This window comes from Symphalangus syndactylus, chromosome 5 (assembly GCF_028878055.3).
Source record: "Symphalangus syndactylus isolate Jambi chromosome 5, NHGRI_mSymSyn1-v2.1_pri, whole genome shotgun sequence".
NCBI classification, from domain to species: Eukaryota; Metazoa; Chordata; class Mammalia; order Primates; family Hylobatidae; genus Symphalangus; species Symphalangus syndactylus.
Genome location: NC_072427.2, coordinates 36,406,541 through 36,433,588, shown reverse-complemented (window position 1 = coordinate 36,433,588; position 27,048 = coordinate 36,406,541). Strand labels below are relative to the sequence as shown.

The window sequence follows — 27,048 nt, the reverse complement described above, 5'->3', positions numbered from 1 at the left end:
AGCCCACACATCCAAGCACTGAACACAGTTCCAGTAAACAGCTGGCCAGGGTGTGCATACGAACCCTCTGTTCACCCTCAGCAGGGCCAGCCGGGAGGAGGTTGATGAGGGCTCTGGAAGGGGGCTGGGTCCAGCTGAGCAGTGAATCCCAGATACTGGAGCATGGTCTTCGGGTGAGGGGGTCAGTAGACTTTGGGCTTATCCCTACAGATGCTTGTTGCAAGGTGAGGGGCACGGCTAGAGGGAGGGTCAGAATGGGGCTGTTTATAGACTGGGTCCAGAGCAGGAGCCTGCTTGCCTGAGTGAGCATGGCCCAGGAGGTGTAACCAAGAAGAGGGCTGGGAAATAAAACTGAAAAATACGTTTGGGCTTAAATGAAGGAGAAATTGGACTTTAGGCTATAAGATTGGACTTGTTCCTATGGGCAATGAGAAGCCTTGAGGGGCGGGTCTCAGCAGGTGACTGTACCCATGTCCAGAGTGGCCCCCATGGTCCTGAATTTGGGACTGCTGCCCTCCCTCATGCCCTCTGGTACTTACAGGAGCTCCTTGGATTTAGGGATCCTTCAGATTTAGCTTTGATGTGAGGACAAGTCTTTCAGGGGAACCTTTCCCTGGATTCCAACTCCTGCCTCAGACTCTTCCTCTCAGAGCCCCTTGGGTTCCCTTCATCACAGAGCGTCATATAGTCCTGCAGCGGCTGGCTCGGTGCTGCCTCCCGTGATCCAATCTCATTCCTCTAGTATAGGGACTTCTACAATCAGGTCCCCCAAAAGTGTTGTTGGAAGGAAGGGGATTAATGCACATGATTAACCCAAGGGAGGTAAGTTTAGGAGAAAGCTTTCGTAGACAGTATTTTGCTTACTTAAGCCCTCAGCGATGTCTCCCCTTCAAAAATCTATCTGGAACTCAACCCCTTCCACCAGCTCTATGGTGGCCGGCCTGGGCCAGCAGCTGCTGTTACTGCTGACCTGGACAACTGGTGGCCTCTCCTTAGTGCTTCCCTCCTCGCAGTCTATTTCCAACCAGCAGCCTGTTAAACGTGAGAGTGCATCATCTGCGATGGACTTCATCTCACTCAGAGCAAATGCCAAAGTCCTCGCCAAGGTCTACAAGGAGCTAGTGAACAGCCAGATCTCCTGGGGACCTTGAAAAATGCAGATTCCCATTTAGAAGCTCTGGGGTGGGCCTGAGAATGTGCATTTCTAACAAGCCTCCGGGTGCTGCGAGGTTGCGGGGGGTGGGGGCACGCCCTGAGTGGTGAGACCCTGCAGGATGTTCACCGTCCCCCTCTTCTGACCTTATCTACCACCCTCACCCTCGTGGTAGGGTGACCAGCTGTCCGTGTTTGCCTGGGGAGTGTCTTGGTTTTAAAACTGGAAGTCCCATATCCCGGGAATCCCCTCAGTCCCAGGCACACTGTTGCTGTCCCCCGCTCTGTGCCTCTGCTCAGCCTCAGTTCCTTCAGGTCCTTTCCTGCCTCTCAGGGGGACTTCTATTCACCGCTGCCTCTTGCTCGCCCTGACATTCTCTACTCCTCTGCCCTGCTTAATTTTTCTCCTTAGCAGTTATCATCCACTAGCATACTATTTTATGCATTTATCTTATTTATTGTCTGTTTCTGTCTACTGGGCAGTAAGCTCCACAAGAAGTGGAATATTTTCTCCCCTTTGTCACTGACGGACTCTGGTGCCTACAACACTGCCAGGCATGTGGTGAAGGCTCAGGAAAGATGGTTGCATGATGAACTGAATGCTCCAAACCAGGGCTTCTCAGACTTCAGTGTGCACCTGGAGACTGTTAAACTGCAGATTCTGATTCAGGGGTCTGGCGTAGGGCCTGAGAATCTGCATTTATTCCACAGATGGAGGCTCTACTTGGTGGTCCGTTTTCTTCTCCTCATTCATCCCCTCCCCTCCCTGGGAAGGAGGCAAGTTTGGACTTGGAGATGGGGCAGGGGCTTCTTAGAAGTGTGAGGAGCAGGTGGGCCGTCTAGTCCCTGTGAGGAGGGGCATTCAGCACTGGTGTGGCTGGGTGGACAACCAGCTGGCCCGTCAGACTGACGGACTCAAAGACGAAAATGGCCAGGACCAAACTTTCCCTGTTCTGTGTTGGCTTTCAGAAAGAACTGCCCCCTCCCACTTCGCTTCATGGTCCCTACAGCTGGTTCCAACAAGCAAAAGATTTCTTTCCAGAGCCGGGCTCTGTTTGCCCTTGCACCTGCTGCCGGCAGCTGTTGCCGGGGCTCCCGTTAATGGCACAAATGGAGCCTCTAATGGATGGGACCTAAGCCCTGGCTGGCAGCGGGGCTGGGAGGATGTGGGCTGTGTAGACGGATGGGAATTCTGCCAATGACTGGGATCCAGGCCGTGCTGTCAGTCAGATGGACGGCCAGACAGTGGCTAGCCAGACCCCTAGACAGCCACACAACCAACTTGGAAGACTTCACCCTTACAGGCAGCTTTGGGGGACTCGGGGAAGTGTGGACAGGCTCTCAGCCCTCTGGGAGTTTGCGTTTTAGTGGAGATGAGAACACTTTGAGGTAGAAAAGACTTGAAGACTGAGCCAAGGACCCTGGGTAAAAACCTGGGCCCAAGTTGTGTGTGTGGAACCCACCGGAAGAACTGCAGGAATTCTGATAAACTGGAATATGTCTTTTCTCCTAAAGATTTTGATTAACTCTAATAGAGTGTTTTAAATTTAAAACTGAGATGCTGTCTGTCAACAAATAATGTATGTACTCATTAGAAAATTGTGACATGTAAAAGCTTTTTAATTTATGGAAGCAGAATAAAATCATGAGTGGCACTCACTGGCCATTATCTACTATTGCTAAAACTGCTTAAGGATTATAAGGGCTTGCGTTTGCTTGTGTTGCTAATGTTTGGATTTCTAGTTTTTATGTATTTATTTAGAGACAGAGTCTCGCTCTGTCATCTAGGCTGGAGTGCAATGGCACGATCTTGGCTCACTGCAGCCATCGCCTCCCAGGTTCAAGCAATTCTCCTACCTCAGCCTTCCAAGTAGCTGGGATTACAGGCATGTGCCACCATGCCCGGCAATTTTTTGTATTTTCAGTAGAGACAGGGTTTCACCATGTTGGCCAGGCTGGTCTTGAATTCCTGACCTCAAATGATCCACCTGCCTCGACCTCTGCAAGTGCTGGGATTACAGGTGTGAGCCACCGTGCCTAGCCTCTAATTTAAAAAAATATCAATATGCTAAAATATTTACCTACAAGTTAATGAGACGCTGATGTTGATGCAAGTGCCGGTAATAGTGCCTTTTTTTCTTTTCTTTTTTAATCCTAAATGTGATAGTAAATAGTGACTTTTATTGAGAATATTTTATATGCCCAGCATGTAATCTCAATGCATCCTCATGACACCCTGTGAGATAGTGGTAACCGTTGACCATGGAGCTGCCCACATGCCATTGGCCCTTCATCTGGTCACTGTGTCCTGATTCCCATAGAGGGGACTCCATCCTGCCCCACTGCCATTCCTTGTGCATCTGAGAGGTGACTCTACCGCAGTGCAGAGGTGTGACATCAACTCAGGCCTGGCCCATCAGAGCATTTCCTTGGCCATTGTGGTTGATTCAGGGATGGCCACGTGACCCAAAGAGAGCCAGTGATGCTTGGGAAGAAGGTCTTACTTTCCCCTGAAGGACGTGAAGCTGAAAAGATGTAGGACCAGGAGTTTCTGCCTCCAGCTTATGCCCTCCCGAGGAGAACCTGTCTGCGAGCTGTGGGTAGGGGACACCTGCCCAGGGCAGACAGTAGAGCTGGGCCTGGGGATGGAAAGCAGGGCCTGGCAACACGTGTGCTAGTTTTTGCTCGAACAAGTGTGAACTATTTGTTTGTTCCTCGCACCTTAGTGTCTTAGTGATATGAAGGCAAGTACCTTTTGTACTCCCACCTGCAGACAAGAAGGCCCTATCTAGAAAGAGGGGATGATAAGAGCTTGAACTGGCATCTACAGGGTGTCTTATCAGATCTGGGCAGAGCGAGAGGGCGGAAGGATGGATGATGCAGTTTCTGATGGGATGGCTGGGTGGATGGTGGAGCCCTTCCCTGAGAGAGCCTACGGAAGAAGAGCCGATTTAGAAGGAAGGTAATGAATTCAGTTTGTGCAATACCCAGGTGCAAATGCAGTCTGGAATTCTTGAGAGTGGGTTGGAGATGGGGGTTTGGATGCAGAACAAAACCAGCCAACCAACCAAACAAACAACATCATCATCAACAACAACAAATCAACCATCCCGAAGAGAGCTGTGTAGTAGGTGGCATCACCCCAGCTGATCCAGGTGTAGGGAAGTGGTCTGTTTCCTTGTGCAAGGGTTCTTTTGGGTCTCAGGTGCAGAGTGTTGAGTTATTTCTCAGGTCCTGACACCCCATAATTACTGGTTCCTATAAGGCCCTATATGTTTGTTTACTTATTGCTTTATTCCCCATTGCCCTCTCCCATTCCTACTCCACCCCCAATAGATCACTGTTCTAACATGTATTTTGTTTGTAAGTGTTCCTACAAAATGTGTTTTGTTGTTTTACCTGTGTGTATCTTTAATTGATATCAATGGACTGGTGCTGTAGAGCTCATTCTGTATTTTATCTTTTTCGCACAGCACCATGTTTTTTATTTTTATTTATTTATTTATTTAAGATGGAATCTCGCTCTGTTGCCAGGCTGGAGTGTAGTGGCGCGATCTCAGCACACTGCAACCTCCGCCTCCCGGGTTCAAGCCATTCTCCTACCTCAGCCTCCCGAATAGCTGGGACCTCCACGCCCAGCTAATTTTTTTGTATTTTTAGTAGAGACAGGGTTTCACCATGTTGGCCAGGATGGTCTCGATCTCTTGACCTTGTGATCCGCCTGCCTCAGCCTCCCAAAGTGCTGGGATTACAGGCATGAGCTACCGCGCCCAGCTGAGAGCCAGAAGCAAAGAGCAAAACTGCCCCCAAATTCCTGACCCATGGAAATGGAGATAATAGATGTTTGTTGTTTTAATCCACTAAATTTTGAGACAGTTTGTTATGCAGTAATAGATAACTAATATTACGAGGGAGGAAAGTTGCTGGGCCGTAGGGTGTTCCTGTACAAGTTTTGATCATGTGTGTGGTTTGGAGAATCAATATGGAAATCTGTAGTAAAGTTGCTTATTTATTTGGCTACTTCTGCATCTGTGTCTTGGGAACGAGGTGATGGGTTCACCTCTGCATAAAGTCCTAGAAGGCTGTCAGACTCCATTAAATGCTATTGGGAAAAGATTGTCTGGGCCAGTAGACAGCATTTCCAGAGAATTCCCAAAGGATTGTCCCACACCCCAAATCCCAGGGAGCTGTCCATTGTGAGTCAAAGCACCCTAGTCCTTGCTGGGGCCAGCAAGAGCCTGGGGCCCTCTGGTGTGAGCTGATTTCTGTCCTCTGGACCTGGTAGCATGATATGCTGACATAAGTGCAGTGACGTTTGGCCAGGCAATTGAAGAGCTTCAATCTGCAGATTGAAGTGACGGAAATTCATTTTCTCTTATTTTTCCAATCTTTGTCTGTAAAATAGATTCCTGCAGTGTCATTTCTCTGTTCGTTCCAATCTTTGTTAAGGAAATGAAGTGCTGGAGTTGGATGTCTGTTCAGAGTGCTTTAGCAATCTCCAGTACCTGGCTACTTTAATGTCCCAGGCCATTGGAAATTGAGCTGGTCTGGCCAGAGATTTTTCCATTTCAAGTTGTGCTTCCTCTACAGGTTTTATTCACAAGGCACAACAGAGTTCCCACCGAAGGCAGAAGAGATAAGAATAGCCAACTCCTATATAATAGCAGTAACATCCTCCCATTGCAACACCCCCAGTGCTCCTCGGATTGTATAGTGCTTTGTGATAACAAAGCTAGTATGTGGCAGGACCAAGAATCTTACGGAAGTGACTTGCCCAAGGTCAGCCCGCTAGCAAGTGCAGAGCTGGTATGACACCCCTGGGCTCCTGACCCGCAGTGCTCTCTGCACTCTAACCTTGTAGCCAAAAGAGTGTGGACTTTGGGCTTACTGAATCTGGGTAACCTGGCTGTGCTTTTTGCCAGCAGTGCGACCTTGAGCAAGGCATTTACCTTGGTAGAACTTCAGTTTCCACATCTGAAAACTGAAGCGAGAAAGAGGATTTCAAGAAATTCAGGAGAGTGGGAGAAGTGGGTTCAAGGAGTAGGTGGCTTGAGTGGTAGCTATAGAGGCAGCGAGGGATTGGATCTGCAGGCCTTGTAAGGCACACAGAGAAGTTCGAACTTTATCCTAGGGCAATGGAGAGCCATAGAATACTGGGGAGCCAGGGGGTCAGATTTGAACTCAGAAACTCAACATTCACTGCTCCGTGGGAGTTGGTGAGGGATGGCTCAGCCCTGTGCCAAGTCACATGGCTGGGTAAGTGTAGAGCAGGCTAGGTTTCAGCCCCTAGTTTCCCTCTTGAACTGGTGTCCTTGTCCAGTCCAGAAAGTAACCCACACAACTGTATGTGACACGCCTGCTTCTATTAGAAGCATTTGCTCAGACATCACCTCAAACCAAGGCAGATCTTCCCCTAAGAGGGGTTCTGTGCCAGCTGTGAAGGTGCTGACCTTCCTCCACCTTGTCACATGTGTCATCCTCACCTCACCCCTAGGAGATGGAGGGATTATCTCCACTCTGTTCATGAACAGACAAACACAGAAGGTCAAGTCGCAGATCCAAAGCCACAGTAAGGGACCAGGTGGGGACTCTGACTGGTCCCTCTGAACCTCAAGTTTCTGTTCTTTCTCCTGTCCTCCTGTGCCCTCCACCCATCCTTCCATCCATGTGCCTCATGTTCCTCAGCACTTCCTCATTGAACATAGAATCATCCTGTGACCCCTCAAACAAATACTTTACGTTAATGTGCATAGCACCTTCATTCACAATAGCCAAAGGTGGAAACAGCCCGAGTGCCGTCGGTGGATGAGTGGGTAAACAAAATATGGTCTATCTATACAAGGGAATATTATTCAATCACAAAAAGGAATGAATAAGATAAATAGTGTTTGGTAGCACAACAACGTGACTACAGTTAACTATAATTAATTGAACATTTAAAAATAAAGGATTCCTTTCAAATGCTGAGAAAAGAAAATATCAAAAAAGAAAAAAGAAAAAATAACAAAAAGAATATAATTGGATTGTTTTTAACACAAAGAAAGGAGAACTGCTTGAGGTAATGGATACCCCATTTACCCTGATGTGACGATTATCTATAGTCTTCTTTTTTTTTGAGATGGAGTCTCACTCTGTTGCCCAGGCTGGAGTGCAGTGGCACGATCTCGGCTCACTGCAACCTCTGCCTCCTAGGTTCAAGCGATTCTTCTGCCTCAGCCTCCCAAGTAGCTGGGACTACAGACATGCACCACTATGCCCAGCTAATTTTTGTATTTTTAGTAGAGACGAGGTTTCACCATATTGGCCAGGCTGGTCTCGATCTCGTGACCTCGTGATCCGCCCGCCTCGGCCTCCCAAAGTGCTGGGATTACAGGCGTGAGCCACTGTGCCCAGCCGATGTGATTATTATCCATTGTATGCCTGTGTCAAAATATCTCATATACCCCATAAATATATACACCTACTCTGTACCTACAAAAATAAAAAATAAAATAAATGCAATCCTGACATGCTGCAGCATGGATGAACCTTGAAAATATTATGCTAAGTGACATAAGCTGGGCATAAAAGGAGAAATATTGAATGATTCCACTTATATGAAGGGCCCAGAATGAAAAACTCATAGAGACAAAAAGTGGAACCAGGCTACTAGGGGCTGGTGGGTTGGGAGGGAATGGGGATGATTACTTCATAGGTACAGAGTTTCAGCACGAGATGACGGAAACATTCTGGAAATAGATAGTGGTGATGGTTGCACAACACTGTGAATGTACTTACTGCCAACGAATAGTACACTTAAAATGGTTAGAGTGGCAAATTTTATATTATGTATATTTTGCCACAATTAAAGAAATTTAATTAAAAGATGGGCTTCAGACCACACTGTGTTATGGCTTTCTTTTCAGATAAGAGTCTTCTAACTGGGGCTATGGGCTTCTCCAGAGCAAGACCATCTTGTCTTCATCTGTGTGAGTCCTGGTGGCTTTCAAGTGAATCTCCTCCCCTAGATTTGCCTTATATTAGGGTGGGGAGTGGTTCACTGGGTGTCTGCTCTGTCCCCCTATTACCCTGGCAACTGGATTTCTTCCTTGTGGTTCAGCCGACCTGGGAAAACCAGCTTCGTGGACTGAGTGTAAATAATGCCTCTTGTAGCAATGGTCGAAAGAGCAGGGTTTAAGCCCCTACATGCTCAGATTTCCTAGGAGCCTCGTCTCTCTCTCAGACCCCCTTCTCCCAAATGTCCAGGCATTTCCCAGCTTCACACAGGGTCAGTTTAGTCTGTTCCCAGAGCTGAAAGAAAGTGGCAGCTGCCTGAGGCCAGAGGATGCTTCACTAGTTTGGAAGCTGCAGCACCAATGGGACCTGCCAAGTCAGGGACAGCTGGAGTCTAGGGTGGTTGCTCACAAAGATGCCCCATCACCTGCAGCTGCTGGCCCTGGAGGGTGACATCTCTGATCAGGTCTGGAATGGGTGGACCAGGTACCCTGTGGCTGCCCCCTGCACCAGTACACATTCCAGTGCAGGATTTGGAGATCCTCAGAGGGTGAACACAAGTAATGCCAAGGTCCTACTCTTTTTTTTTTTTGAGACGGATTCTTGTTCTGTCGCCCAGGCTGGAGTGCAATGGCACTATCTCGGCTCACTGCAAACTCCGCCTCCCGGGTTTACACCATTCTCCTGCCTCAGCCTCCCAAATAGCTGGGACTACAGGCACCCACCACCACACCCGGCTAATTTATTTATTTATTTATTTTTGTATTTTTAGTAGAGACGGGGTTTCACCATGTTAGCCAGGACGGTCTTGATCTCCTGACCTCGTGATCCGCCTGCCTCAGCCTCCCAAAGTGCTGGGATTACAGGCGTGAGCCACTGCGCCTGGCCCAAGATCCTACTCTTAATGCCCCACCTGGGCCAAGTATTTCTAAGTACCAATTGGTGGGTAAACTGTTCAAGGCAAATTTGTTCAAAAGAGAGGGGGAAAAGGATTTTTTGGCTCTCACCAGTAGCTAATTCAGGGGCTCATTTCCACATGGTGGAACCAGGGGTCAAGTGAAGTCATCAGATTCTATCTTTCTCCTCTTGGCTTTTGTGGTCTCCAGTTGGCTTTATCCTTCATACAGGTCTTTTCCATGGAGGAAGGAAGATGGTGACTGGTGGTTTCAGACTCATATTCTCTCAATTTAGCAATAACAATTGAGGTCATTTTCCCTGTTACCTCTGGCAGAAAAGTCCCAGGGCCGCCTCTTACTGCCTCACCAGGATCACCCATGCCTCCCTGAATTAATCATTGTAGTTTCCTTCAGAGAGTTCTCTGATTGGTTGGACCTGGCACTGGATCTTTACCAAGGCAAGGTGGGGTTGCATGATTGACAGGTCCCTCAGGACCACCAGGAATGGGGGAGCTGTGTCAAAGGAAAAGTGGTTGCATTACCAGAGGAGGGAGTCTTTGGTGGGCCCCAAAGACTTTGGGAACCTGAATCTATAACAAGCACCCAAGGGCTGAGCTCCCAGTGGGGCTCTTTTGTGTAGATGCATTCTGAGGGCTCCTTTTCCAGAGTGTGGGGCTCTCCCAGAACAGCCAGCTTGGGCCAGGTTCTGGGGTCCACAGACACATTAACAGAGCTCTCATTTCTCTTGAGACCACTTTGTTTTTGTTCCAGCACTCAAGAAGCCCTTTCTTCTCTCGCTCTCAAGTCTGGACTCATCCCTTGTCTTACACACAGACAGTTGTTTTAAGGAAAAGCCCCTGGTTGGACTTGTAGGTTGGGCACAGCCCTGGACGTACTACAGGTGCTCAGCAAAGACTTGCCTCATCTGTTTACCCTCCAGCTCATGCCCCTTCCTACCTCTACACCCTGTTGCATGGCGGGCATGGCCTCCGGAAAAGTCAAGCATGGCGAAAGGAAGTGTGGCCCAGAGCTGGCACGCCACAGGCAAGTGCGTGTGTGAGTGAGTGAGTGAATGATTGCTTGGGTGGATGGCCGACAGTGCTAAACTTAAGAAGGAGATGAAAAAATAAGACACTGTCCCCAACAGGGTTTGGCAAAAGGCGTTTCTGGCCAGCTCAAGCCTGGGATCTATCACATCCCAAATCAATTTTCAGACTTAGAACAAAAATGCATATCTATCCCCCTCCCGTTCCCTCTGCCTCCCCTCCCAAAAGAACGCGTCTGCGGGGACAGATGGCCCTGTGTCAGCGTCCCTGTGTGATATTGATGTGAACAGCGAGGGAAGGCGACATGTCTCATGGCTGTAAAAATAGACGTGCATTAGGAATGCATGAAGTCAGACTCCTCCTCCGGCCACACCAGGCGTGCTATTCTAAATCCAGCGCTCATGGGCTTGGTATCCAACCACCCGGCAAGGCAAAGCAGTGGTCTGGAACTTGACATTTAAAGGGTTTGAAAGAAATAGAACGAGGCACCGAGATTTCTTTTTTTAAGTCAGTCTGGCTATTTCTGAATGGGGCATGCCAATGAAGCTGGAGACCAAATCCACTGCATTTTTGAACCATAGCGTCTGAGAGATGGAGGGGGCTGTAGGAGCTGTTCGGTCTGGTCTCCCTCCCAATGCAGGGATTCCTTCCACAGAGCCTCTGATGGTTGTCTAGTTTCTGCTTGGATACCTCGAGTGATGGGGTACTCTCTACCTCGAGGGGCACAGTTTCATTGTTGGGTGTTGTTGGATGCTGCTGGCTGCTACTGCAAAGTGCTTTTAGGAAAAGATTGAGTTGATATCTAATCTCTCTGAAACGTTCCTTCACTGACCCTGGGGTTTAGGACCATTTTATGCTCTTGAAATTTATATCCACTGCTATTTGCTGGGCTCCTTCTATGTGCTCAGCCCTGCATAAGGAGCTGTGGAGGATAAAAGAAAAAACATCATTTCCAAAAGCCAGCTAACACCGATCTGGGGAGATAATGAACATGTGCAGAGTAATGAGATAGGGCATGGTGACAGGAACTTATTAAATTTGACATCGTGTGATACTGCCTGTTTCCTTCCCAAAGTCAGTGGCAATTTTTGCCACCCCCATATTGGTTAATGAGAACTACATTTTAGCAATGGCTCTGGCTGTGGGCTTGGAATGACCTTGGCTGCTTCTTACTTGCTCCAGACCCAGCCAGCCCCTCACTGCATCCTGTGGAGTGATCACTCACAAGCATCTCTCACTGTCTCTCTCCTCCTGAGAACACTATCATCACCGTCCCCAGCTTGGGGTCCTGGGCTCCCTTGTAGCTTGCCACTATATTGCTCCCTTCGGGCTCTGCGTTCTACTCAGCACTCCCCTTGAGCTAGCTCTGGCCGTACGCTTGCACCCACAGATGGCTTCTGCTTCCTCCAGTGCCTCTCCTTCTTTCCACGTGTCCAAGTTCCATTGCGTCTTTGAAGCCAGTGGCAATTTGCCTTCTCTGTGCTCTCTGCATCTAGGTGTAAACAATTTGCCTGTTTCCCAATGGCTGCAGTTTTCTCTATAGCAAAACTACTGGCCACCCCTTGAACCCTGTCTCTTGGCTTTTAAAGCTCACAGCCCCATATGACGGAAAAAAAAAAAAAATGGGTTTGGTGTCGCAAGACTTGGGTTCAAATCACGACTCTGCCACTTACTAGCTGTGCTCTCAGGCACATCACAGACTGTCGCTGGTCCTCAGTATTCGCACTTGCATTGTGGGATGAATTCCACCTACCTCTTTGGGTTGCTGATTAATCAAGACAATGAATGTAGCAAGTCTTTACCAAATATACACTGCCTTACAGGTAGTGGTTATTATCATTGTCCTGCCCTCTTTTAAAAGAGAAGGAAGCTGGGCTTAGGCCCTTTTTATGTCCTTGGAATGTATATCAGCAAGTATTTTTTGGGCACTCGCTGTTTGTATAGCCTTGTGTGATGCCCTTAGGGGATTAAAAGCAAAAGCATGGTTTCCAGCCAGGGAGCTCACACTCTGGAGAGATAATGAACACACGTGGAGAAATGAGCCTGTGGGATTGGACAGGGTATTATTAAACTTGACATTGTGTGATGCTGCCTGAAAGTAGCATAGGGTTCTGAGAGGGGGTTGCGGACAGCAAGGGTGACTGGGGTGGGCTTCCTGGAAGAGGTATCCTGGAGTCAGAGCATAAAGGGTGGGCGGATAACCTCTGGGAAGGTGGAGAGGAAGTAGGAGGGCAGTCGGCAGGGAGATTTCTCTGAAGAATGCCGCCCACCCTGGCTGCAGTTGGATGAGAGAGAGAGGGACTCCTCTTCAGTCAGGTGCTGTGCTGGGCGCTTATTTGCATCTCACAACTGGATTCAAACCTGGAGAGCTGCTTATAGACAGTTCCTCATTTGCAGATGAGAAAACTGCAGCTAAGGGAGTTTTAGTGACTTGTCCAAGGCCCCACACCTAAGAGGGGATGGAGTGAAGGTTTTCCATCAGGTGAGCAGCAACTCAGAAAGTTTGTTAGACCCTTGTAAGGGGAAAGGCTAACTCTCAGCCCCTGCCTTGAAACCACCTTTGCAAACATTACAACAACGAGAAAAATCTGGCATGGGAAAATTATGACAGTGAAAGAAATCTGACTTAACCAACACCATCTTGCTTTTAACCTCCAAGCTGCCCTCGTTCATTTCTGGGCATAGGCTGGGTAAAGTATAGAAGGAATTTAGATTGTAGTTTTAACTTTGAAACAAATATAATAACAGCCTCTTCCTGAAATAAACCTCCTCCTTGCCTGGGAACCAGATCGCCTGTGTAAAACTAACAAATGAGCCACAAGATTAGAAATTACAACTCAGTAGTCATGCAGCCAGAGGCCACTTCTAACCTCCCCACTTGCTCCTATGGATAACATCACTACTGTAAAACCTGAGATTGGTGTTCTATTTTTCAAACCCTGCATTCTAATGAACCAGCTGGTACCACCCAGGTTGGTAAACTGGCTCAACTAGTTCTGTGATCCCACTCAAGAACTGAAGGCAGTGGGAAGAACTTGCTTCAACCCCCTCTGATTTTATTCCGACCCAACCAGTCATTGTTCCATACTTCCTGGCTCCCTGTCCCCCAGATCATCCTTAAATAACCCTAGTTTCTGAATTTTCAAGGAGGCTGATCAAAGTAATAAAACTCCAGTCTCCTGTTTAGCTGGCCCTGTGTTTATTAAATTCTTTCTCTATTGCAATAACACTGTCTCAGTAAATTGGCTGTATTTTGTGCCATGGGCAAGAAAAAGCCATTGGGCCATTGCAGCCTTGTGACTGTATCTGCCTCAGACCCGACTGACCCCAGCAGAGCAGGGAACCTGACCCATCAGCATCAATCTACAGAGTGACCAGTAACTTAGTGTGTGGCTTGGTATGAGAAGATGGGCCAAGCAGATTCAGGCTCTTGGGAATTGGAATTAAGAAACCCAGGGAGAATAAGGCAGGTAGAATCAGAGACAGATTCTGAAATGATATCTATGGGTAGAGGCAAGGCTGCAGTTGGCCTTTTGCAGGCTAAAGCTGGGAGACCACAGAAATCATAAAGAAGCAGGAAGTGGCTCTCAGGCCTTGAGAAGAGAAGGCAAGTGGGGAAGCACTGGTGGAGAGAGATCAGGGACAATATGCAGAGAGGCTACGAAGGAGAATGGCCATGCAGCCATGCGAACAGACTGGGTTCTTGGGGTCCCTCCGACCACATCCAGTTATGATCTCCATTCACAAATGAGCTCCCTCCCATTTCCCCCCACCTTGCCTGAGGGGGAAAGGTTTATGGTTCCAAGTGCCTAACCATAAACCCTCTCGTCCCTCTGTTCTGTCTCAGGAAGAGGGCTGGAGACACACTTGCTGTTCTTTTGGGAAAAGAGGCTTGGTAGTCAAACAATAGGACTGAGGAGCATTTGCAGAGTCAGATGTCTTCTCCAGCCACAGCACACACATCCCACCCTAGCTGAGGCAGAACTGTGGGCTGGCCTGGCTGTGAGCCTTGTGGGACTATGAAAAGCCTCCAGCTTAGGACCCAGAGTCTCAGATGCCCCAGGAGAGAGGATGAGACTGGAGAGGCCAGCAGGCACAGTGACTTAATCCAAGAAGGTGCCTTTGAGGGGTGTGGGGTAGAAATGAGCCAAAGGGCCCAGGTGGTGGAGAGGAGGTGCAGGGCATTGAGGGCCCCTGGGCGCAGAGCATCCCAGCTCTGCCTGTCACTCACCTTTGCCAAGGCAGGACCCCACATTTGGTTTTGGTTTCTCATGAAGTGGGAGTGGATCCCAAGGGCTGAGGCTAGCATCCCCTGGCCCAACCAAGAATATGCGTGGGGAAGTGGGAATCAGAAAGGAGGCACTGCATGAAACAAGTCAGGATGCCATTCTCCTAACCCCAGCAAGTCAATTTAGCCCCTACAGGCTCATCCATTTCCTGTCACACATTTAACACTTACATTAAACACACCTTCCTTCTCTTTCTGCGGAAGTATGTTGGTGGCAAGAGCGTGGGTTTGAGGCCAGGCCTGTGCTGACTTCAAGCCTGGCCACTTTCTTGCAGGAGGACCTAGGGAAAGCGTTGTCAGTGTCCTTATCTATAAAACAAGATTATCACACATCACTTAGGAGTGCGAGAGGACTAACGGAGATAATGCACACCTGGCACACAGTAGAAGCTCAGCCAATGGAAGCTGAGCCAGGAGCAAAGCCACCTCCCTTCCCTCCTTCTTTCTCTAGCTTTAGTCCTGGGTTTGGAAGGGTCTGTTTGAGGAGATGAAGTAGAGCCGCCGTTGGCTTTTACACCATCCTTGATGAAAAGCCAGTGATGAGGAACTGACTTCACCTGGGATAGCCCCAGACAGGGCCCCTCTATCCTCTTATTATTGTATGCCCCAGGTCATCTGACCACCTGGACCTTCCCACCAAGGTGGAAAAACCTGAGGGATTTTTCACCCAACACCTATAGAAGGTTTTGTTTGTTTGCTTGTTTACATACAGACTTTACAGACAGACTTTACAGTTCTGGGACCATTGACTGAAAAGAGTCCCAGGGGCTGGAAATGAATCGATTCTGCCTTCACCCTGCCTCTTCTTCTTCCTTATCTTCCTTATTTTAAGAGAAAGGATCTTTATTGGTGGCAGTTCATATAGGTCAGTGACCCCGGCTCCTAGCTCCCCTGTGTAGTGGACTCTGCCTCCTGTGCTTGAGCTGAGAGCTTTCACGTGAGAAGCAGTGGCTGGAAGTTGTACTCCTAGGAGCTATGAGTGGCAGGTAGGCAGAGTGGTAGGTTCGTCCTACAGGTCAGAAAGCAGCCTGGGGAGTTCAAAGGGGAGGGGCAGGGTGCTTGCTGGTGCTAACTGGATTTGATATCCTGAGAAAAGTTATATTTTGGATCCAGCATTCTCTGATTTGTTCTCCTCTAGCTTCCCCAAGAGTCATACAAATATTGGGGGATTCGCAAGCATTGTCCCCCACTGGTGAACACCAGGAACAAGTGGGCAGTGGGGGCTGCCGAGTGTTTCTAGAGAAGGGGCTTAGGGGTGGCCCCTGCCTGGGTGGCACAGTGAGTACACTGTACTTCTAGGTAGATTGGATACTGACTTGGAGAGGTCTTGGAGAAAGGCTGATGAAGGTGATCGACAGCCTAAATCTCCGAAGCCGTCTCCTGATGCAACCTCTGACCCAGCAATCTCTGGGTCTTGCTGTTATCAGCTCCATCAGTTTTACTGGGTGAGTAATTCATTTACCTGCTGTTATTGCCAGGGTGTCATCCTTTTCCTAGTTCCTGGTGGAGTTGGAGATATGCTATCGGGAGTCCGTTCAGAAAGTGCCTTGTCTCCTATCCCATCGTTATAGCCCTGCATCTCACATCTCCGGCAACCTTGGCCCACAGCCTGTTAAGGGGATTGGTGCTGAAGGCTGCTAAGCTCACCTTGAGAGCCCATGATAGCAAAGGCTGGGGTGATGCTCACAGCCTCCTTTGTTCTTTTATTTGCCCAGCCCTGAGCAAACAAGCCTCAATAAACTAAATGGCATTTGGATATTGAAAATGCAAAGAGAAAGTGTCTGGAAGAACAATAAAGGAGTTAGAGCAGAGGTTGTGTGCAGGAGGAGATTACATTGTCTAATTCCCCTCAAAGGCACCATGGTTTTCCAAACAAGAAATGTTTATCTGAAGCCTGGGTGAGAGCCCAATCGGAGTTTTGCTCTAACAGCATCAACCTTATTTGACTGGATGCTGACTCAGAAGCTGTGATTTTGCAGGCAGGACATGTGCTTACAGCTTAGCTAGGCCCCAGGAATGATATAAAATGATGCCAGGTCGCAGAAGCCCTTGGCCTCAATGGGGAGGAAAAATGGATAAGAACAAAGCAACTGGGGGACCATAAAGGTCTGAACCAAGAGGCAATGGCTTCATATGCTTCGCTGCCTCTTTCAGGAAGCTTCTGGCCTCTCCTGGAAATCAATTACTTCTTTCTTCCCTGTGAATCCACAGCACTTGGCTAGCGCTTCCATTATTGCACACAATTAAGTTTCTATCTTTGCATAGTAAATTATTTATATTTTTGTCTCTCTCATTAGACCAGGGGGTCTGCAAACCATGGCCCAAGTAGCTTTTGTAAATAAAGTTTTATTGGAACATGGCCACACTCATTTGTTGATACGTTGTCCGTGGCTGCGTTTGTGCTTGAAGGGCCGAATCACGTTATTATTGCAACAGAGATGGTCTGCAAAACTGAAGTATTTACCATCTGGTCCTTTACAGAAAAGGTTCGCTGACCTCTGATTAGACCATGGGCTGGTGGAGAGCAGGGACTGGGTCTCACTCATATTTCAATCCCTAGGCACAGTGCTGCTCACAAGACGGACTTCCATAAATGCTTAATTAAGGAAAGAAGTGTCCAAGCTGGAGAGAATGAAGAGCATCAAGGGGAAACAGTTAAATTACTTAAGAGCAAGAGCCAGTTTTCCTAAGACTTTAAAAGCCTTCATTTACATATACAGAGTTGATAAGCTAATTACACAACAATCTTGTCCTAACTGTTAAATCAGCCCCCTAAGGTCTTGTTAGATAACACCTTGTTAACCTAGTTCAAGGAAACCTGCTGTTTCTTGAAAATAATAAAAGCTCAATTTCTGCAGTCCAAACTCGACTCCCCCAACCACTCCAATCTCTCTTTAGTCTGAATTAGATATTAAATCGACATTTTCACTGAATTGGAAACGACCATGAAAATAATCAGTATTGCACTCTAAGTATGGCATTTCTCGAACTGTAGAGGCTGGCTGAGTGCAGCCCTATTTTATCAATCCCTCACTGTGGGCCTAGTCCTCAGGGCCCACATGCTTTCCCAGGACCTAAGAAAATGATCGTGACATGGAAATTTAAAAAGTGTTGCCTCCAAAATTAACATTCCTTGCAACTGAGCAAAACCAATATGAAAGAATGTTTAATTACGAGTCTACTAAGCAAATGACATTATGCCAGCTCCAACTCAACTCCTACAGTTATTTATAAATTAGATTAAATGGGGGATGTGGGCGCATGTTAAGATGTTAGGCATGATGTAAGGGTGGTGCCTCCAGATGTGAAAATGGATTCAGAGGAGCATGCATGTTTTGTGGGGCCCAAAGCTCACACAATTTTAGGACCTTTCTTTAAGAAAATGGATACAGCGCTTGAACCCAGGAGGCAGAGGTTGCAGTGAGCTGAAATTGTGCCACTGCACTCCAGTCTGAACAACAGACTAAGACTCCCTCTCAAAAAAGAAAGGAAAAGAAAATGGATACAGCAATATCTTACTTTTGCAAATTTTAGCCAAGCATATGACCAGGTGAACACTCAGTATGGGTACTTCCAGAGCTCTGCAGTGACCATTGCAGGTGAGAGGCTCTGAAGTCCAAGATTCCTCAGCCTGATGGTAAATACTCCCCAGGGTGGATGGGTTGTTACATCAATTATAGTAGAATGAGCTTGGAAAGTGCTGTCACCCCAGGCTTGGAGAGTCACACAATTCCTGTTAACTCTTTAAAGGTTCTGAGAAAGTCCTCCAGTTCAGAAAGTTAACTTTATTTGACCCAGAGTTTTCAAAACTTTTTTTTTTCTTTTTTCTTTCTTTCTTTTTTTTTTTTTTTTGCTATAGAGACCCTTTCTGGGTGAACATTTTTGAACATCTCAGAAAGGGCTGGGAAAGGTTAACTTAGTCCCTTCTGCCTTCCCCTGCCCCCGCAATGCTCTTTCATTTTATGAAGAAGGAAACAGCAAGGACTCTGACTTCTCTGTTATCTCAGAAAAGAGCTGAAATTATCCCTCAACCTCAACCTCAGGTTGCAGACACGGCAGGTCAGAGAGGAGTTTTTCTGCAGAGGGTGGTCAGGGAGGAGAGGGGTTAGCTTAGAGGACAGGGCCAGACCTACTCATAAAGGATTTCTAATGTAGTGAAACACTTCCTCCAGAAAAAAAAAAAAAAAAAAAAAAAAAAAAAAAAAAAAAAAAAAAAAAAAAAAAATCCACACCTTTCTCTTGTTCAGAATTTTAAAAGAATTGGGGGCATTTTGCTTCAGATGAGGGCAAAAGTGGCTTGATGTATGGATTCCTGTGTCTCACTTTCTGTTGCTTTCTTCTTTAAGAGTTTAGCCCAAGCCTGGAAACATCATTTTCAGGTCCCTGTGCAAAATGGAAATGCTGGGGCTCCCTGTTCTAGAATTATTCAGAATTTCAAGAAAGCATTCAACCAAGTGGGGGGTGGTGCCCTTCAGAGCTCAGGCCCTGAATAACTAGCTGCATAGGTTGCGTGCCCATGAAGCCAGTCCTGGTTAGTGCATATTCGTGTTTACTTATTTCAAAGTTCAAAGTTCTGAAGATATTTAGAGTCTGTATGGAAGGCCCAGTGGCGTAAGAGATTTTAACATAATGAGCCAGATCTGGGCACCAGCGTGGAGATGCATTTTTACAGGGTGAATCATTAATTGGGCATTCTAAGAGTCACTCAGCCTTTTCAATGATTCATCAGCCATGCTGATGCTGTTGTATAGTTCATATTATTGTTGTAATTAGCTGATGCTTGTCAAATGTAAACCTGGCTCTAACCTGGGTGTTTTCAAAAACAGCACTAGTTACTGTGTATCCAGGTAGAGGGGGTCAGCATACTATAACTCTCTGTTTTCCTGACTTGTAATAATTAACCCCCTCTCTCAGGGGACTCACTCTCATTGTCTTTCCTGTAAACAGTTGGTAATTGTGAGTGGAGCTATGGAGTGAGAAAGTGGGTACTGCTTTTCCTGTTTCAAGGGCCTGCATGTTGAAAAGCAGCAGTGTGGCATGGGAGATGTTATAGCAGCAGAGTCAGGGGCCAGTTCTTTCACTGCCTGATAACTTGGGCTTTCCAAGGGAAAGGGAGGGAGGTGGTCACTGCAAGTGAGACAAAGAAAGTGCTTGGTAAGGGATTTCTGGGATCCTTAAGCCCAGAGTGGATTAGATGGGATTAGAGACCCACTCTGAGCTGTTTCTACCTGCATCTTAATCCACTCCAGAGCTGAGGCTCCCTGATCCCTCTAACCAGGTGCATGCTCACTGGGCTTCTAGCTTCCAAGCCTTCTACCTGTGGAATGCTTGGTCCCATGTCTGGGGCACCCACTCTTACTGCAAACTCCTCCAGATCTGCAGTGGCCCAGCATATTCTCTTCTGGAAAGGAGGTCTTTGTCTAACAGAAGTGAGTCTGTAACCCTAGGCCAATTGGAGAAAGGGGTGTGGTGTGCATGTGACCTGTTTTCTTGCCTCCAGGGCAGGTGAAGGAATCCTTCCTTGACCCTTAAAAACAGCAGTGGTTTTAACAAGTTTTCTCCTTTTTGCTTTTAACTTTTTCCTGGTTCATAGTCTGCATGCTACCGTCCCATGGAGCCAGGAGATCAGGAGTGGGGGAAAGCTGGGGTCTGATGGGAGCTGGGAACCTTGTGGCCTCTGCCTGAGCTCTGTAGGACCATGTTGGGGCAGAGATGGGAGTGCCCTGGGCCAGGAAGCAGGTTGGCTGTGGCTCAACACTCACCAAATGCACGTAACCTTGGCTAAGACCTCTCCTTATAGGGGGATAGCAATATCACATCTTCCAGGCCCCTTTTCCTTACTTAACTAGATGTTAGGCCATGCAGATTGGAGAAATATAGTTATCTCTACTTAACACGTCATAAATTACCATCATAAATTACCCCAGTGTTTGTGTGCCCTTGTTCCCAAAGCAAAGGTTCTGAAACAACCTTAGTTGAGGTTGACGTTTCCAGTGAGGGTAGGTATATCAGTAGGTTGAGAGGAAGCATGCCAACGCAGGTACAATTTACTTATTTGTTTTTAATTGCTGTAGATAAACCCTAATTCATAACTATTTGCTGGAGGTGAATTGGGCCCCCGTCTGCTCCGCTTCTAAGGCAAGCTTAAACTTCTCCCTGATAACCTGTCAGTGATTTTGCCTTTAAAGACCCAGCCTTATCAGCCCATTTTCTTATTGCCACAAAAAAATGTGTGCAGCCGCTGACCTCCTCTGTGACCTTGGGCAAGTCCTTTCCTTACACTGGGCGTCCACTGCCCCATCTATAAGCAGAAGGTAGTAGACTGGTCCATCTCTATGCCGGAGAACTTTGTCTTCAAACCCACAGCCTTCTCTTTGAGCTGAGGGCAGGGCTACTGGTCGATGCAGGAGGAGGAGGCCTTGGAGAGGTCCCTCTGATGAGGAAGCCTACGCGAGCAGCTCTCATAGGCCACACACTTGAAACTGAGTGTGCGTCTCCACTTGCACGGTAAAATCTTGGTGCTGACCCAAGGCTCTGATGGTAGGTTTTCTAGGGAAGGCTGGTGGGTTTCCTCACTGGGAGCAAGGCATCCTCTGCAGTCACATATTGGCAATGACAACTCATTCTCACTAGGGTCTGTCCTGCCCACATCACAAAAATAACCATAAAAGTCCCTATTATTTACTGAGGGCTTATCATGGGTGAGGTGCTGCACTGAGGGGCAGTCCCTCCAGGAGTATGATTTCCATTTCACAGGGAGAAGTGTTGTTGAAGTTCAGAGAAGTTAGGTAACCTGCCGAAGGCCTCACAGCACTGCGAGTGGCAGAGCTGGGATTCCACCCCAGGCACTGAGCTCTGAAGCCCGAGCTCTTGACCACTTTGCCTGTATCCTTCCATAAATGTAATCTTTAAGCTGAGGCTGTTCCCTGTTAAGCCCCTGTTTAAAGATCTATCAAAATAGATGCCTCCTTCTCTGAGTTGCAGCCTTCTCTGATTCTTCTTATCATCATGAGAGCAGATACCGAGAGGCAGAGATGGCCAAAAGGTTTTAAGTTCCCTCTGTTCTCTTGTAAGATGCAGTGCCAAGTAATACCCTGGGGTTACTCACACTGCTGTGGCCTCTAGTTGAAGATAGGAGTGCTGTGGTTTTTTTCTTGGCAAGAAATTGTGGACCAGGGGTGATATCTAATCACGGTCCTCTGGCCTCATTTGGGACACAGAGGGCAAGTATTTTTTTAACCCTATTATTTTATAAAAATATTAAAAGGCAAACAACTGGACATGGTGGCTCATGCTGTAATCCCATTGTTTATGGGAGGCCGAGGTGGGAGGACCACTTGAGGCCAGGAATTCGAGGTCAGCCTGGACAACATGGTGAGACTCCGTCTCTACAAAAAAAAAAAAAAAAAGTGGAATGTGGTAGCACACACCTGTAGTCCCAGCTACCTGAGAGACTGAGGCAGAAGGATTGCTTGAACCCAGGAGCTTGAAGCTGCAGTGAGTTATGATCGTGCCACTGCACTCCAGCATGGGGGACAGAGCAAGATTCCATTAGACTGGGTAACAGAGTGAGACCCTGTCTCAAAAATAACAACGAGTAAGCAATCATGGTTTTTTTACTTTTCAAGGAATTTGCAAACAACATGTATTCCCTTCGCCCATCTAGCTTTTGGGAAAGGACACCCAAATTCCAACAGTCACCTACCTAGAAAAATAGATAACCACAGCCATGGTCCATTCCATTGCGACTTGGTGATGTCAGAAGGTCTCAGGCTCAGGAGGTGCATCCCCCAGGGCCTCTCAGCAAATATCCTGATTCCTTAAACTGGGACAGTGTTTTCTGTCTGCAGAGTGTGCTCCCACCTTGGAATGAGCTTGTCTGGCCTGACCCTGAATATGCCCAGCAGGGACTGCATCCCTCAGTTCATAGATACAGAGATTGAAGGTCAGGGAGGTGAAGACAGAAGGGGCAGCCAGTCAGAGCCAGCAGCTGCAGCAGGACCCAGATTTCTTGGCTCTGAGTCCAGGATTCTTTCCACTCCACCGGCTCTCATGTATGGACAGCTCAGGGGTCAGAGAAAGCACCTTTATTTCTGAATTTCCTTCTTTTCTCCTGTAGCCTTATGACCAGTGTTCAGAAGATTTATCTCTTTCTAGCTTGGGACTTGCACCCAGCAAGTTTCCATGCAAGGCAGCTGCCTTTAAGAAGAACAGAAGAGTCCCAGTTGGGCTTATGGGGAATGAAATCAGTCCCAAGCCCCGATCTCTCTGAAAAGTTGTTATTAAATTCTGTGCCTGGCCCTGACCTGGATTTAAAGATTTGCAAGAAGACAAATTCCAAACAGATGCCCATTAGGGCCCTGACAGCCGCAGCTTAAAGATAACATTTACATTCTGCCGGGGTTTGTATCTCTCTGTTCCCCACTCGGCCCCTCTCTTTCCTCCAGTGGGATCAATACCTTGGTTGAGGTTACGTGGAGGTGGCCACATTCTTTTAAGCTGTTTGCTCAGTGCTTGGTTTGCTCTGCTAACACGCTGGGCACTTCTTCCAACAGCCCTGTTTGCCCAGCATTAGGGCTGTTTGTTGAAACACCTAGCCCAATCCGAGGGGGCTCAGCTTTCTAAACAGTTGGTCCCCGAATCTGTCAATCAATAACACCAATTGGGTTCCTGATACGAACAGCAAGTGTGGCCAAGTCCAATATTTGCCCAAACTCTGCCTCCTCCCCCTGCACCTGACTGTCCCCCAGCTTGACTAAAAGGACGATCACCAGGCGCACGGGCTGCTGGGAAGATACAATGTTGGCAAGCAGGGAGCTGGTTCCAGGAAAGAAGGGCACATGAGCAAACATGATGGCCCCTTTATGAGAGGTAATTTACTGAAATGCACAGCGATTACCTGCTCATCCAGCCCTGATGTAATTAAAAATGGCAGGCTAGGGGCTCTGTTTCCCCCAGTGCTGGCAGAGAAGCCTGGGTTTCGACTTGTGAAGCTTGAGGTTGGATGTGGGAATTGGCTTGGAGTCATAGGCGATGAGAGGGACATTAGGATATTATCAAGCCCGTGAACTCAACTCCCGAGAAGGACACAGCAGAGCGAGAGAAAAGGTACCTTCAAAAGAGGCTGATGTTCAGTGGGTACGGGCTTTTCTTTTGGGATGAGGAAAAAAATGTTTTAGAACTTGTGAGAGGTGTTGGTTGTGCAACATCGTGAATGGACTAAATGCCAAAGAATCGTTCACTTTAAAATGGTTAATTTTATGTTGTGTGAATTTCATCGAAAAAAAATAAAAAGGGTGAATCCCAATGAACCCGGGTCGTTTACATTTCAGAAGCTCTAATGCCTAACTCAGGGTTTGGCTCAGAGTAAATGCTTAATAAATGTTTATTGAAAGAACAACCTAACATTTGCACAGTCAACAAAGCTCTTTGTTATACATTAGCTCATTTCATTTTTAAAGAACCCTCTGAGGTGGGCAAGGGTAAGCATTCTCGTGTTGTAAAGGGGAAACTAAGTCTTTGAGAGGAGTGTGGCTTGCACAATGTCACGTAGCTAGTGGCAGCAGTGCCAGAATTCAAACCCAAAAGTCTCTGGCTCCAAAGTCTGTGCTTGTAAAGCAATACTATTTTGTCTACCTCATGGCTTTCAGGATGGGAAAGAAAGCAATAGAGTTTTAAAATATGTTCTCCCCCCTTCTTTTTTTTAGGGTATTTATTACTAAAAGTGTTTTAAAACTGGACCACTGAGTAAAGTCACTCCATCTCCTACGTTCCTAGCACAGTGCTTGATAAATATTTGCTGGCTCATTCAGCTGCAGCTGCAGAGACCTACCTGTGGTTGCTGTGGCTACTGTCCGGGCCAAAGCTCAGGCAGCTGGAAGTATCAGTGAAGCCAGAAGATTCTGGCTGTTCAGGGTCTGTGAGGAGGAGTCAAGGTCTGGGGTTTGTGTCCTCTGCATAGCAATGGCACTGCAATGGGGGAGCCTGGTGCTGGGCTGGGCCGTCTTGCCACTGTCACCTGCCTGTTGAGGGGTGATGGTGGTTGTTGAGAGGTTGGATCAGACCCCAGAGGTGACATGGATGTGACATATTTGTTGGACTTACACAGCTTTGCATTTTATTCTCATCTCTGTTCCTTCCTCCCATGAGATCTTAGGTGGTGCTTTATCAACCCTGAGTAATCATTTCTTCATCTGCAAGATGGAATAAAAAGGCCTACCTCATTGGGCTCGTGTGGGTGAGGAGAACTGAAGAATCTGAGAGCGCGGCACGAGCCAGAGGCTGTGGAAAACACTGCCGTCCCACACTCCACCTTGGAGAGACCCAGAAAAGAACAAGCTTCATTTGAAAAAAAGGAAAACAGCTCAGGCAATGGGGGTGGCTTAAAGTGAGTACCCTCAAGGGGCTCGATCAGACCTCTGGCCAGAGACCCTTTTGAGAATGGGGTGAGGGTTGGTTGGTGCAGGGTAAAGGAAGTTGGTGTCTTTGGGAGGGGCGCCTGGCTGTGAGGTGGCCTCTAGTTGTATTTGGCATAGGGAGAGAGGAGGGAACAGGGATTAGTAAGGAAGAGGGCTAAGAGACTGCCAAAGGTCTCCCTGTTTTGCCAGGGTTCTGGCTGGTGGGAAGCTGGGCCAGGGAGGTAGGGACAGGAGTAATCACCCTCTATGATTGCAGGGCACTCTACAGTGTGCGGATGCCTTCCGCTTCTTCCATCTGCCCTGTCTCTCCAAGAACCCCTATGGCCCCGGGGTCAGAGCAGAGCTGAGTGCAGAAATGAAAATCTATGGCCATGTGTTACAAAACGATGAAGAATTTCAAGATGGTGGCAGCGGTAAAATCCTCCTCCAGGAAAAATCTGTCCTTGGGCCAATGTGTAAACACTTGCTGAGGTACTGTGGAGTTTCATAATGCTGATGATATTGATGATGATGATAAGTATATAAGCTTCACGTTAGGACAGTTTTTGTTTTTGTTTTTTTGAGACAGAGTCTGACTCTGTCACCCAAGCTGGAGTGCAGTGGCACCATCATGGCTCACGGCAACCTCGACCTCCCAGGCTTAAGCAATCCTCTTACCGCAGTCTACCAAGTAGCTGGGACTACAGGTGCGTGCCGCCATACTTGGCTAATTTTTGTATTTTTTTATAGAGGCAGGGTTTCACCATGTTGCCCAGGCTGGTCTCAAACTCCTAGGCTCAAGCAATTCGCTGCCTCTGGAAGTGCTGGGATTACAGGTGTAAGCTACCGTTCCTGGCCTTAGGACAATTTTATTTATCCAATTTAATTTAATTTTTTTTTTAGATTTTAAAAAATATTTATTTATTTATTATACTTTAAGTTCTAGGGTACATGTGCACAATGTGCAGGTTTGTTACATACGTATTCGTGTGCCATGTTGGTGTGCTGCACCCATTAACTCGTCATTTACATTAGGTATATTTCCTAATGATATCCCTCAGACCTCCCCCAGCCCACGACAGGCCCACCTGGTATGTGATGTTCCCCACCCTGTGTCCAAGTGTTCTCATTGTTCAATTCCCACCTATGAGTGAGAACATGCGGTGTTTGATTTTCTGCTTAGGACAATTTTAATACTTATCCTTTAATAAACACTTTATTGCACATGGAAGTTACTTTGGGGGAACTCCTAGTTGTAGAGTTGGCTCCTGAAACAGACTCACTCATAGGCATTTATTTCTAGAATAACGTTGTCAGGGTACAGAATTGTATCCTTTAGGTGGAACACAAAACCTAAAATGACATCCTTTTCAGGTATAATTTGTGTCTGGTATCTGGTATCAAATATTCTTGCATTTAAAAAGTAGATTCAAAATGAACAATGATAGCACAGTGATTGCGAAGATGGAACAAAGTAACTTGAGTTGCCTGACTTGATCATTCTAGGTGGCCAGTGGAGTTATTTCTGTTTAAAATTTAAAACAATGAAACAGAGTGTGAAATGTGAGGTATAATATTTGTGTTTAGTAAGTGTATATTTTAGTTCTTGCTTGAAATATTTTGCTGAATTTCAATAATGTTTTTAAAATTGAAACTTACTTTTTAATTATTTTTAAATGGCAGAACAAAATCCAGACCATAGATTTATCAATGTTTTACCATTTGCTAACATTTTGCACTTATTAAAATCCTCTCATTGGTCTCTGAATAATTATTTACATAAATTATTATATTAGAATGTCACTAAAGGATCAAGGTTCAAACTGATAGGTATATTTAAACATAATTAAGTAAATAATTGTGCCTTGTTGTCCTGTAGGAACTTGGAGTAACTTGCAGCGTCTTGCAGTATTGTGAAACCAACAGCTTCTTCACAATTCTTCTGAATTTCTCGGGAAATTTGAAGTGGAGTACCTGTACCAATGTGAAATGACACAAATTTCAGTGAAGCTCAACAACGAAAAGCAAAAAGAACCAAAGAGGAAGCAACTGAAACAACATCTAGATGTATTTAAAAATATACAATGCCTCCAAAATCAGGTGTCATTAATGAAAATTCTGAAGAAATGCCACCAGACATAGCCAATGCACCTATACTGTTGTTATTCATTTCCTGCTTTTCACAGAAAACAATTTTGTTGCATGGAAGATTGGTGAGTTAAAAAAAAGACCTGCACTGGCTGTCAAGCACAGCAGTTACACCGCTGCTTCTGCCC

General features: G+C 46.9%; 1 long non-coding RNA gene across 3 annotated transcripts in view; it reads left to right on the top strand.

The window, feature by feature from the left end:
- Window positions 1–27,048, top strand: part of LOC129482323 (uncharacterized) — a 112,060-nt gene that overhangs the window by 80,168 nt on the left and 4,844 nt on the right. For all 3 annotated transcript variants that reach the window (XR_010121026.1, XR_010121027.1, XR_008657661.2), the window contains 3 exons: window positions 24,532–24,762; window positions 25,050–25,264; window positions 26,652–26,985. This is a non-coding gene — a long non-coding RNA (uncharacterized lncRNA). The remainder of the gene's footprint in view (window positions 1–24,531; window positions 24,763–25,049; window positions 25,265–26,651; window positions 26,986–27,048) is intronic.